General features: G+C 48.3%; 1 long non-coding RNA gene across 1 annotated transcript; it reads left to right on the top strand.

Annotated features, from left to right (window-relative positions):
• Positions 1 to 5,600: 5,600 nt before the first annotated feature.
• LOC135387224 (uncharacterized) lies at positions 5,601 to 6,333 on the top strand. The gene is made up of 2 exons (XR_010420953.1): positions 5,601 to 5,727; positions 6,153 to 6,333. It is a non-coding gene; the product is annotated as an uncharacterized LOC135387224 (long non-coding RNA).
• The last annotated feature ends 3,913 nt before the right edge of the window (positions 6,334 to 10,246 follow it).

Genomic DNA, 10,246 nt, shown 5'->3' with positions numbered 1-10,246 from the left:
CCAGTTCTTGCAAGAAGTTAAAGTAGGGAATTTTGACGAGGGCGTTCTGAAAGTCGTACTCGGCTCGCACTTGCTGGCCGTCCACGGAGAGCATCGAATGAGACAGGTCGTAATGACGGAATTTGTAGGGGTTCGATTGGATGTCGCCGAGAAAGTCGGACGTGGCGAGCAGGGCGACGCATAATTTGGAAGGCACCCTTTCGGGGTAAACGTTTTCAAAGTGAGCGTCCAAGCTCCCGGCACTCAAGCTCCGCACCTTGGTTTCCAATCCGCGTAACACGTAGATGGCCGGCGTGGTCTGAAGCCGCCGCTCGTATTCCAAAAATAGGGAAGGTGCCAGCGTCACCTTTTTCAAGTGTAACGTCATTTCTTTAATGTCCACCTCGTAATTGTACGTTTTCTTGTCTTTGGGGACCGATACGAGTTTAAATTCGTCGTTGTTTAATAGGAAAACGACGCGAATTTCGACGGCAGGTACCATCAGGCGCGGCTGTTGAAACAGGTCGGTATTGATCTGACCGACCAGGTTAAAGTATTTTCCACCCTTCGTCGCTTCGTAACGTTGTTTCGGACCGCGAGACGAGACGTCGTAATCATCCTTTAAATGTTCGTCGTCCTCGACATAAAGTCCAGCCGCGTGCACTGTTTCTTGAGCCATGGGCGTGGAATGAAGCACGACGTCCAAAATACTCCTGTAGGCGTACAACTCGTTGGAACTGACGAGTTTGTTGTTCGCATAAACGGTGACCGTCTTAAACATGCCGCTCAACAGGTGGTTTATTGGGAAAACGACATCTTTCTCGTCCATTTCTTCCCCGTCGTCGCGAACAATACGCACGGTCAAAGACACGAAACTGCCGTAGAGATCCAAGTGTGCCCTTTGCAAATTTTGAATACAAAACTCGATCACGGAATTATTTACCCCGTTGACCGGATAAAAAAGTTGGTACGAAGTATCTTCCACGCCGTATTGAATGGAAGGGGGTTCGAATATCATCACATCACTCGTTAGACAGATCGGCGTCTGTATTTTTCCTTTCGTTGACGTCATGACGGAGCGCGCGCAGCGGATGTGTGACCTTCACGGCGTACCAAAGATATCTGCAGGTGCGTCGTGTGTCGGCGCCTTTTGTTGTCGTTTGCGGCGTTTCTTCCCATTGTTGTTTCCAGAGCCCTCCATGGAATCCAGCACGTCTCTCCCCGTTGCTATGGCCGTCTTTTTTACTGCGCGCGATATTCCTTCGCCATCGGCCAAATTCCGCGCCAAGCGCTTCAACGTTCTCTTGGCGATCGGTTTTATTTGCTGCCAGATGGGAACGATAAACTTGGATATGTTGCTCAACACACCGCCCCCTCGTTGGAAAAGGGGTCCCGTGTACACGGGAATTATTTTGGGGGAATTACGGTACATATTTGAAATGCAACGTTAGATTGGTTCTGCCTTTGGACCGCAACGGCAAACGTCTTCCCGTTTCGTCCGCGAGAACGATCGTCACTGAGGGAATTTCGAATTGAGACAGGTTAAAATACTTGATGTTATCTAACGTGTAGGTGACGACGTGCTTGTCTTTCTGGTAATAAAAGGGTAGTATTTTTAATATCGTTTTTTTCCCGCTCCCCACGTACGTGGGTTCCACGATATCTGTGTAGACGATTATGTTGTGAAACGGGGGTTCCAGGAGTACCTCGACGGAGCTCGTGGCATCCTCCCCCGTGAACACGGTACGCAATTCGAAGCCCAAAAGCACGGCCAGGTACTCGGAAAGTCTTAGGGTGGAGGTGCCCTCGGAAAGCCGAATTTTACATTTCTGTTCGGTTCCGTCGAAGCTGAAGCGCGCACGTTCGCCTACGCGCTGGTTAATCGCATTTAGAAGTGCTTGCGGCGTCGCATAATAGCCGGGAGGCACATGTACTTGCAAAGATCGAGGAATTTTCGTCTTGATCGTGAAAGAAAATTGGCGCGCTACGGGGAGAGAGACGCGTAGCGTTTCTTCGTGTCCCTCGACGGCTGTGAGATGTAGCAGCCTGACAAAGGGTTCCGGTACGTGCAACCCTTTTGGTGTTTTCAGAGAGTACACGTTATCCGCGAATTCTAGCGAGGCGTCCAGCTTGTGCGTCTGGAAATATTTGTTGAGTGTGTTCCGTAGGGACGTGGTTTCCGAATTCAGAGTGACGTCGCCGAAAGCGACGGGTGCGGCGTGCTCCAATAAGATGGAGGTGGCTTCGCGTTCGCTCAATTTGGGGGGTTTCACCGCACGACCTGCTTCGCGGGACGCTAGCGAGGCGTCGAGCGCTTGCGCGAGCCGAGGGTCCAATTCCACGGCTTTCACGTCCACGGGTAAGACGAAGTCGTATCGTGATTTATCGTACGTGAAAGAAACGTCGAATTCCGAAAGGGCTTTTCCCAAATCCCTCTCGAGATCCGAGGTGACACGAAAAGTTCTGCTGGCTTCCACCGTGTCCTCGAAAGAAACCTCGATTTTCGCATCTTGCCTTTCGTAGCCGATATTTAAAAAATCGTTACTTATGCTGAGATCCATCAGACCGACTTTATACCGATTCGAGAGCTGAAGCGGACTATCGAAAGCTACCGTGAAGGCGTTGAGTTTATTCGAGGGAAACTTATCCATGCTCGCATTCGAGAGCAGGTGGACGTAGATGTCTGACATCATTTCCCAATCTTGACCACGTCGCTGCTCGGAACCCAACTGTCGTGTTCTTTGTCGTAACCGAACCAGCGAACCAAAGAGAAGCTCTGACCATTCAGTTGCTTCTTTCTCAGCACTTTCGTTACTGGCCAAGGCTGATTGGCGTCTCGGGTTACGACGAGTACCTCCTCCGGGTAGAAAGATCCGTCCACTTCCTTACCCCGGTAATCTTCCAGGTGTACGACGGGAGGAGAGGTGTCTCTCAGGCGGGAGACGGTGAAAATCTGAGGCGACCAACTCCCTTCCGAGCTCTTATGAAAACCTTTTCTGTGTAGTAGGACCCTCACTTTATCCCCCAGTTTGAGCTTCTTTTTCACGGAGGGTACGACGGGCGAATATTCTGTCGCATAAAGTGCGTATGACGCGTTCTGCCTGCGATGCTTTGATTACTGGAGAGAAGGTAGAATACATGTGTACCTTCTTTCGTGAGAGATACTCCTTGACGGTCTTGTTGTAGAATTCCCCTCCTCTGTCGCAAAAGATGCGTGTAGGTACGTTACCTCCCCGAAAAAGTCTTATCATGGCCCTTTTCATTTCGGCGGGGCGCTTCGTCTTTAGCGGGAGGGTGCGCAGAAAGCGGGAGAGGGAATCGATTGCCACGAGAATGTAGCAGTAGCCACCGTTGAATCTCTTGTATTTTGAAAAATCGGCGAGGTCCATTTGCCACACGTCGTTGATCTTGAGCGCGATGATGCGTCTCCTATTAAACTTTCTTCTGACCGGATGGTGGAGCGTGTAGGCATCCAGCTTTCTGAGAATGGCGAGAGCCTTCTTTTTGCTCAAGGGATGCGCTTTTCTATAGAGTTCCACACCCCCCAGACCACCCTCTGGTTTCTCATATCCCTCCATAAGTCGTCCACGCAATGGAGGCCTGCTGCTGCTGCTGCTGCTGTTGTGGCTCGCGAGATTTGGGCAGAGAAATCAGACGCAATAGTTTCGAGACTTTGGGGAACCAGGAAGGTTTCTTTCCCGTCTTACGTTGCTACAAATAATTGACGAGTTCGTAAACGGAGGAGTGTCTGATGGGCTTGCCCGACACGGAGACACAACCCTCGCGATCCCAGGAAAGAACCTTCTTTAATTCCGAGACGACCCTTTCCGCTTCCTCTTCGTCCACCTCTGGAGAGAGGAGCGAATAGTCAAAGTCATTTGTAGCGTCGGACGCCTTGTTTTTATTGTCGTAGGGGTCAAATCCGTACTGCTTGAGTATGCGATACAGTGCTTGCAGTATGAGTTTCACTTTGACGTCGTCACTCTCCTTCGAGGAAAGAATGTTTCCGATGGAGGAGGAGGTGGTCACTTCAATTCTCTTGGCCATTGGCGAAAAGGTTCAACACGGCGGAAAGCAGGAGAGGAACCACCGACGAAAGAACGCCCTGTCCTCGCTGCTGAGACAGATAGCGCTTCAAACGTTGCGGATTCTTGTGAATCTTTTTGTAGGCGAGCCGTCGTAAAAAGCGTTTGTGCTTCTTCAAACGCGCGAACGTATCTGGAGCTAGAGCCACCTTTCCGTTCAATACATTGAGGCAAATTTCGGAGAGGTGTTTCATGTCGGACGAGGACGAACGTCTCAAGACGTCGCGGCGGCGTGGAGGGGGTAGAGTGGAGAGTACTTTGAGTAAAGTGAGGTGAGGGCGGAGATTCATTTCGGAGCGTAGATATATTGACGTTCTCCCGGAAAGATATTGCTACGCAACCTGTGATCCTCGTGCGTATAGTTGTGAAGATCCACGAGTAAATATGCGTGGGGCGACGACATCGCTTGTTTATATGCGTCCAGAAAATACTCCAATCTTTTTCTGCCAAATAGCTGTTGGCCGAAATGTTCCATCTGGTGCACGCTGCGCACGGTGCGCCACAGGACGACGTAACTGGCGTTGTAGGATATTGTTCTAAAATGGCTACTGTCGAAAAAGATGTTTTGAACGAGTAAGAAGATCGACGCGTTGGCGTGGTGAGAACCCCGAATGAAAAGATCGGTCACCTCCTTCAAGGAACCGGCGTCGGTCATGTGATCGTCGACGACGATCAGCGTAGCGCGCGACGTGTCCCACTCTCGCGGTAGCTCCTTGGTAAATTTTACGGAGTCCCCGAATTCGTCCTGCATGCTCAGCGATGCATATTTCTGCACGTAGAATATTTGTGACGGAGGCTTGTCCACAACGTCGTTCAGGTTCCTCAGCACGTTAGCAACGAACGTAGATTTGCCGCACATGGAGTGGCCGCTTAAGATACAGCGAAAAGGATGACGGAAACGAAAAGGTTCTGGGGAAGACATGTTGCGTGCGTACACGTTTCACGAAGAGAAAGAAGAGACTGAGACTCGAGGAGAAATGCATGGCTTTTATTTACACATCCTCGTCGTCGTCCTCTACATCGGAACTGCGTTCCCAATACAGATTGTCCAGGCTAAAGTTGGACTTCTTTTTCGCCAGTCTGTCCGCCGCTAAGATGCGGTCGAGCGTCTTCATTTTGTCCTGACACATTTCTTGACGCGCTTGCAACCATTCCAGGCGGTGGACTTGAAAGGCTTCCTCCACGATGCCGCGAATAAATTCGCGAAGTTCTTCGTTTTTTGTCTTTTCCTTGCGACGACGAGAAACGCAGGAGAATAAACCACACATGGCGTTTTCCACGTATCGGTCAGAATGATGACGCGAGCGCGGTGCGCGCTGCCTTTATAGAGATAAACGCGCGCGCAAAGAAAACGAAAGTGAAACTCAGAAGCCACCCGTCGCCGCTAGGAGCGCGCGCGCAGCAGAGAGCCGAAACCGAAAATACCCGCGGCCGGCGCAGAGGGAGCTGCGCGCGCGCGCATGCGCGGACGGGTGGAGCAGAGGGCGCGCGCGCATCCATAGCGGCCGCTGCGCGTCGCCTCACTCAGTTTCTCTCGGGCTGTCGCGGAAGACGGACGTGCGCTCCGCGCGCTCGCTCAGTTTCTGGCTGGCTCTCGTAGAGAGCAGACGTGTGTTCTCCGCGCTCGCTCAGTTTCTGCCTGGAAGTTGCCGCGGGGGAAAAGGTGAGTGATTTGACGCGCTCCTTTTCTCGTATGTTTACCGTGTTTAGCGGTGACCGCGCTCGTGCTAAGCCTTTTCTCGCATGTTTAGCGATGTGTGGTTCCCGCCTTGTGTTAGCTGCATAGTGTTGAGGTTAGGCCTAAGCGATCGTCCCCCCCGTAAGCCTTTTCTCGCATGTTTAGACTTGTTTTGCGGTGTCCAAGCCTGTTGACGCATGTTTAGCGATGTGTGGTTCCCGCCTTGTGTTAGCTGCGTAGTGTTGTGGTTAGGCCTAAGCGATCGTCCCCCCGTAAGCCTTTTTCCCCGATGTGTACTGTTTTCTGTTTAGCAGTAGCGGTTGGACCTTTTCTCTCGCATGCCTAGACTTGTTTAGCAGTGCTGCCATTTTTACCTGCCGCTAGTATCTTGTTCTGTCTTTCTCGTCTAGAGCTATGATGGTGGCGCCATCTGGTGTGATGCCTTGCAACTAAGTGGCCACCTGTCGTCGATCTCTGCAACTGCTGGGTGCAAACTACCAACATGGCGGGCGCTGGTCACTCGGGTGTTGCGGAGCGGCTTCTTCGCCGCGGCATCGTTGATTTTCGAATAAATTGTTTCTCTCCACTCTATTTCTATCTTCTTATTTTATTTTCTGCCTATTATTTTTCTTTTTTTATGGATTCTCATAGTGCACAACGCTCAGCTGGTCTGGACACGAGTTAGACTTTCCCCAATTAGTGTGGTGGCTCCCTGGAGGGTGCTGATTAATGTAGGGGGTCCCAATTAGCTCTAATTGCTAATTAAATCGTGTTCAGGCCAGTTGGGCTTTGTGCACTGTGAGAGTCCAGTACCTACTACTAACCGTATGCCGGACCATGGTCAGGAGCCAACCCGGTCGGGTCGATCGCCGCCGGCGCACCGACGTTGGGTCTTCGCGCTGTGCTGCCTGGGCGACAAGCATAGTGCCAGTGGTAGGTCGGGGTGCATGGGGCTTTCTTTCTTTTTCTTTTTTAATGCCCATTCGCATGAAGCATACGATTTGTCGGATATCACTCATAACCTTCATCTTGACTGTCAGCAGGGTAGACTTCCCGGAGGGTGCCAGGCCCTCCATGTGATAGTTCCGGGGGGGGGGGGGTCAGAGGACCAGAGATCCCAACGGTCGGCGCTGGATGGTTTATGACAGTTCACACAGCATTGGACACAACGCAAATAAAATGAACAGGACGAATACAAATACAAAGTTATGCATTCCAGCTGTCCAATCAGGGGTCTTCCTGTTTGTCTCGCCTTTCAGCGTGACCGGCCAAGCTGCCGTCGACTTCTACTGGTTTTCCGCATGACGCCCAGATATTTGTATTGTGAGCTAACTAAACCAACCCCGTATTGGCTTTAGAGGCCTATGTACACAAAGTCCACTGCGTTGGTACCACCGTTGCAACACGGGGATGTTAATGGTCCGCTATCGGCAGCCTGTATCGTACCCCAACGATCCCCGAGGTGCAGCCAATGCACACTTACGGGTACCTCCTACCCCCCAAACACGAGTTAATTTGCGCGATTTTTAAAAACAAAATCAATATGTCATTGTAGAAGACTCTTTATTGCATCATAGTCACAAGATACGTGCGTTCTTTAATGCATCACTTCACCAGCAATAAAAAAAAAAGAGTGTTACATTGAAAGTATATAACCACCAGTCCCGCATATGTACTATTTACTTCACAAATACATGTATTCGCTTAACATATATGGAACAGAGATAGAAGTTGGAACTCGTTGCCAGTTAAGTTAGACTGTTGAAAGATGGAGGTCACTGAAAAGGTTAGCCAGAACATAATCGTAGGCCGGTTCCACGTTAGCTCAGACAGCGAGGTGCCATGGACCTCCTGAATTTTCATGATTGTTTATATATATTTAGACGTTCATGGCAGATGATGATCAACATTGGTAAAATTAATCATTCGAATACTTTCCGTGCAAAAAATCGAGAAATCCAGCCCTGAATTCGATTGTTGCAATTTTGCCGTGTTTGCACGTGTATACATCCTGAGTTTTAAAAGATATCGTAGTGCAATTTTTTTGTGCTTTAGTATACCTACCTGCCAGCACTCCGACCGCAAATTTAGGCGCACAGGTGCAACACTGTATCGTATAAAAAGCGGCGAGCTTGCTCTGTCGCGCAGTTTTGTTCAAACTTCGACGCTTCTTGCTCTGGCTGTAGACACATCTCCGACACGTTCGTACGCAGTGGGCCGCGTATTAACGCGTTAATCAGCAGTATACGCCTTTGGAGAATACGTTTTTGCGTTAGATGAAAGACCTAACATCGGGCCATATCCTGGCAAAATATATACGAAATCAAGTGGGATCTTTTTGAGAAATACACGCGCAAAATTCATGTTTATTTCGAAATATGCCTAAACATTTGCCTATTTCAGCACCTGCCGCTAGGAAGTATATGCAGGATAGATAAATCAGATGAAAGAGCATTAAAAGCTGAGTGAGCTGATACCAAGTATTGCGATGAGGGACATCTATAGCCAGAAATATCAGGCGTCGAAATTAGGACAAAAGTGCGCGAGAGGGCATGTTTGCCATTTTTTAGAGCACACAGCGTTGCACCTGCGCGCTAAAATTTGCTCTCTGACAGCTGGCCTGTAGGCATAATAAAGCAGCATCAAAAAATTTCACAACAGTATCTCTTAACACTCGGGAGGTATACACGTGCAAACACGGCAAAACTGAGAAATCCGAATTCCGGGCCGGATTTTCTCGATTTTTTTGCACGAAAGCTATTCGGCAAAAATGTTGATCATAATATACGATGAGCTTGTAAATATAAAAAATACTGAAGACCCAGGAGGTCGATGGGACCTCCCTGCCTGAACTGACGTGAAACCGGTAGGAAACTAAATTTCAAACGCAGGTACATGTAATAAAAGGTAATGAAAATTGACGTGAAGTTCCTAAGCTACTTTAGAAATGTAACAGGTTACCTTCAAGTTATTTTCTACTCAATGTATATACTTTTCAGCTCTTGACCTGTCTATATGGTTAATTCAGACCTTGCTGTCACAATGGGCTATTCAAGACGTTTCAAAATAGTCTTGATTACAAAAATGATATCAATATCTGCTACGACAAAAGAAGCCTACATTTATAGGCTTCTTTAGGGAGATTTTTGACGATTTTGATCTCGTAACAAGGCACGTGAAAAAGGAGCACAAAGCAAGTTTATGCTCTACGAGTTGTCCCCTACATACATATCGTAGAACCGTGCCAAGTTTTAATCCTGCTACTCGATGCCCTCTATCATTATCAATACACTGCTTATCGTTAAGATGCGCGATACCTCAGCTTCCTAATGCTCGGCTAAAACATTGATTGATGATTGATAAACAAAAACATAATTTGTAACATTCACCATGTAACAACGGGAGTTAGTCGCGCCGTGCACGTGCCATTTTCATCTCAAGTCATAGTGAGAGGACTCAGCCTGCGATGTTTGTACACCAGAATCGAACAAAAGGAACTTTGAACTTTCTCCAAGTTACTTTGACGAACTTAATCCCCCACCCCCGAAACAAAAGAAAAAGGGAAAGGAACGAGCTCCTCAAGAAGTTACTGGAGCTCAAAAGCAAAGAGCTATGCAAAAAGTTACTGAAAATAGCTAAGCCGAGTAGCCTAGTTACAGTATCGAGTTACTGGTAACGAGTTACGCCCAACAGCATGGAACACGTGAACAACTTGAGAATCCGTACTACATGTTTCATGATCGTTCTATACCTTCTTCAAGAAAATAGAAGAAATATTTGCGCACGTTTGCTAATACGAGGGCAACATACACACAATTTGGGAACCACAATCTAAGAAAAAAAGTATGAGAAAGTGGTAACTTCCTTAGTGACCTCCTAAGCTAACATAGCGTCTGATAAGGGGTGTAAAAAGGTGATAAAAGAAATTATAATCCATCCAAATTACAACAAGAAGGTGTACGCCCCCGTCACTCACCGAATCAGAAGCGGTAACCCTATTATTCGTGGCAGAGAGTGAGGTAGCAGGTAGAACTTTGCAACCTTTAAGGCACAACATATGTGACAACTATTACCTCCTAAAAGGTATAATTGCTCCACCCTTTTTTCGGAGAGTGCAGTATGGCACATGTAGTGTGACTCGTACCCTTGTCTTAAGAAATATTAATGTATCAAGAAGATGCCTTTTCTTATGCCTTTCTAGCTACGAAGGCCTCTTATTATGGATACCTGAAGCCCTTTTAAAAGAAAAACAGCACAGCATACCGGATTGTATTGCTTTCAAGCAAGTATCACAGCGCGATAGGTTCATAGTGTTGTAACCGAAGTGCGGGGTGGATTCTGAAAGTGGAAGGTAGCTTGAGGTCAGGGTTACACTGAGAAAAGTACACCACACCACAAGATGCACACGTTGTTGAATACAGACCAAATAGCTAAACTTACAGTTTTCAGCATGACATGACAAGATCCGCCAGAAAAATCTTGACCACAATTACTGGCTCTGAAG

Source organism: Ornithodoros turicata, chromosome 3 (assembly GCF_037126465.1).
Source record: "Ornithodoros turicata isolate Travis chromosome 3, ASM3712646v1, whole genome shotgun sequence".
Classification (NCBI taxonomy): domain Eukaryota; kingdom Metazoa; phylum Arthropoda; class Arachnida; order Ixodida; family Argasidae; genus Ornithodoros; species Ornithodoros turicata.
This window is presented reverse-complemented; position numbering and strand designations above follow the sequence as displayed.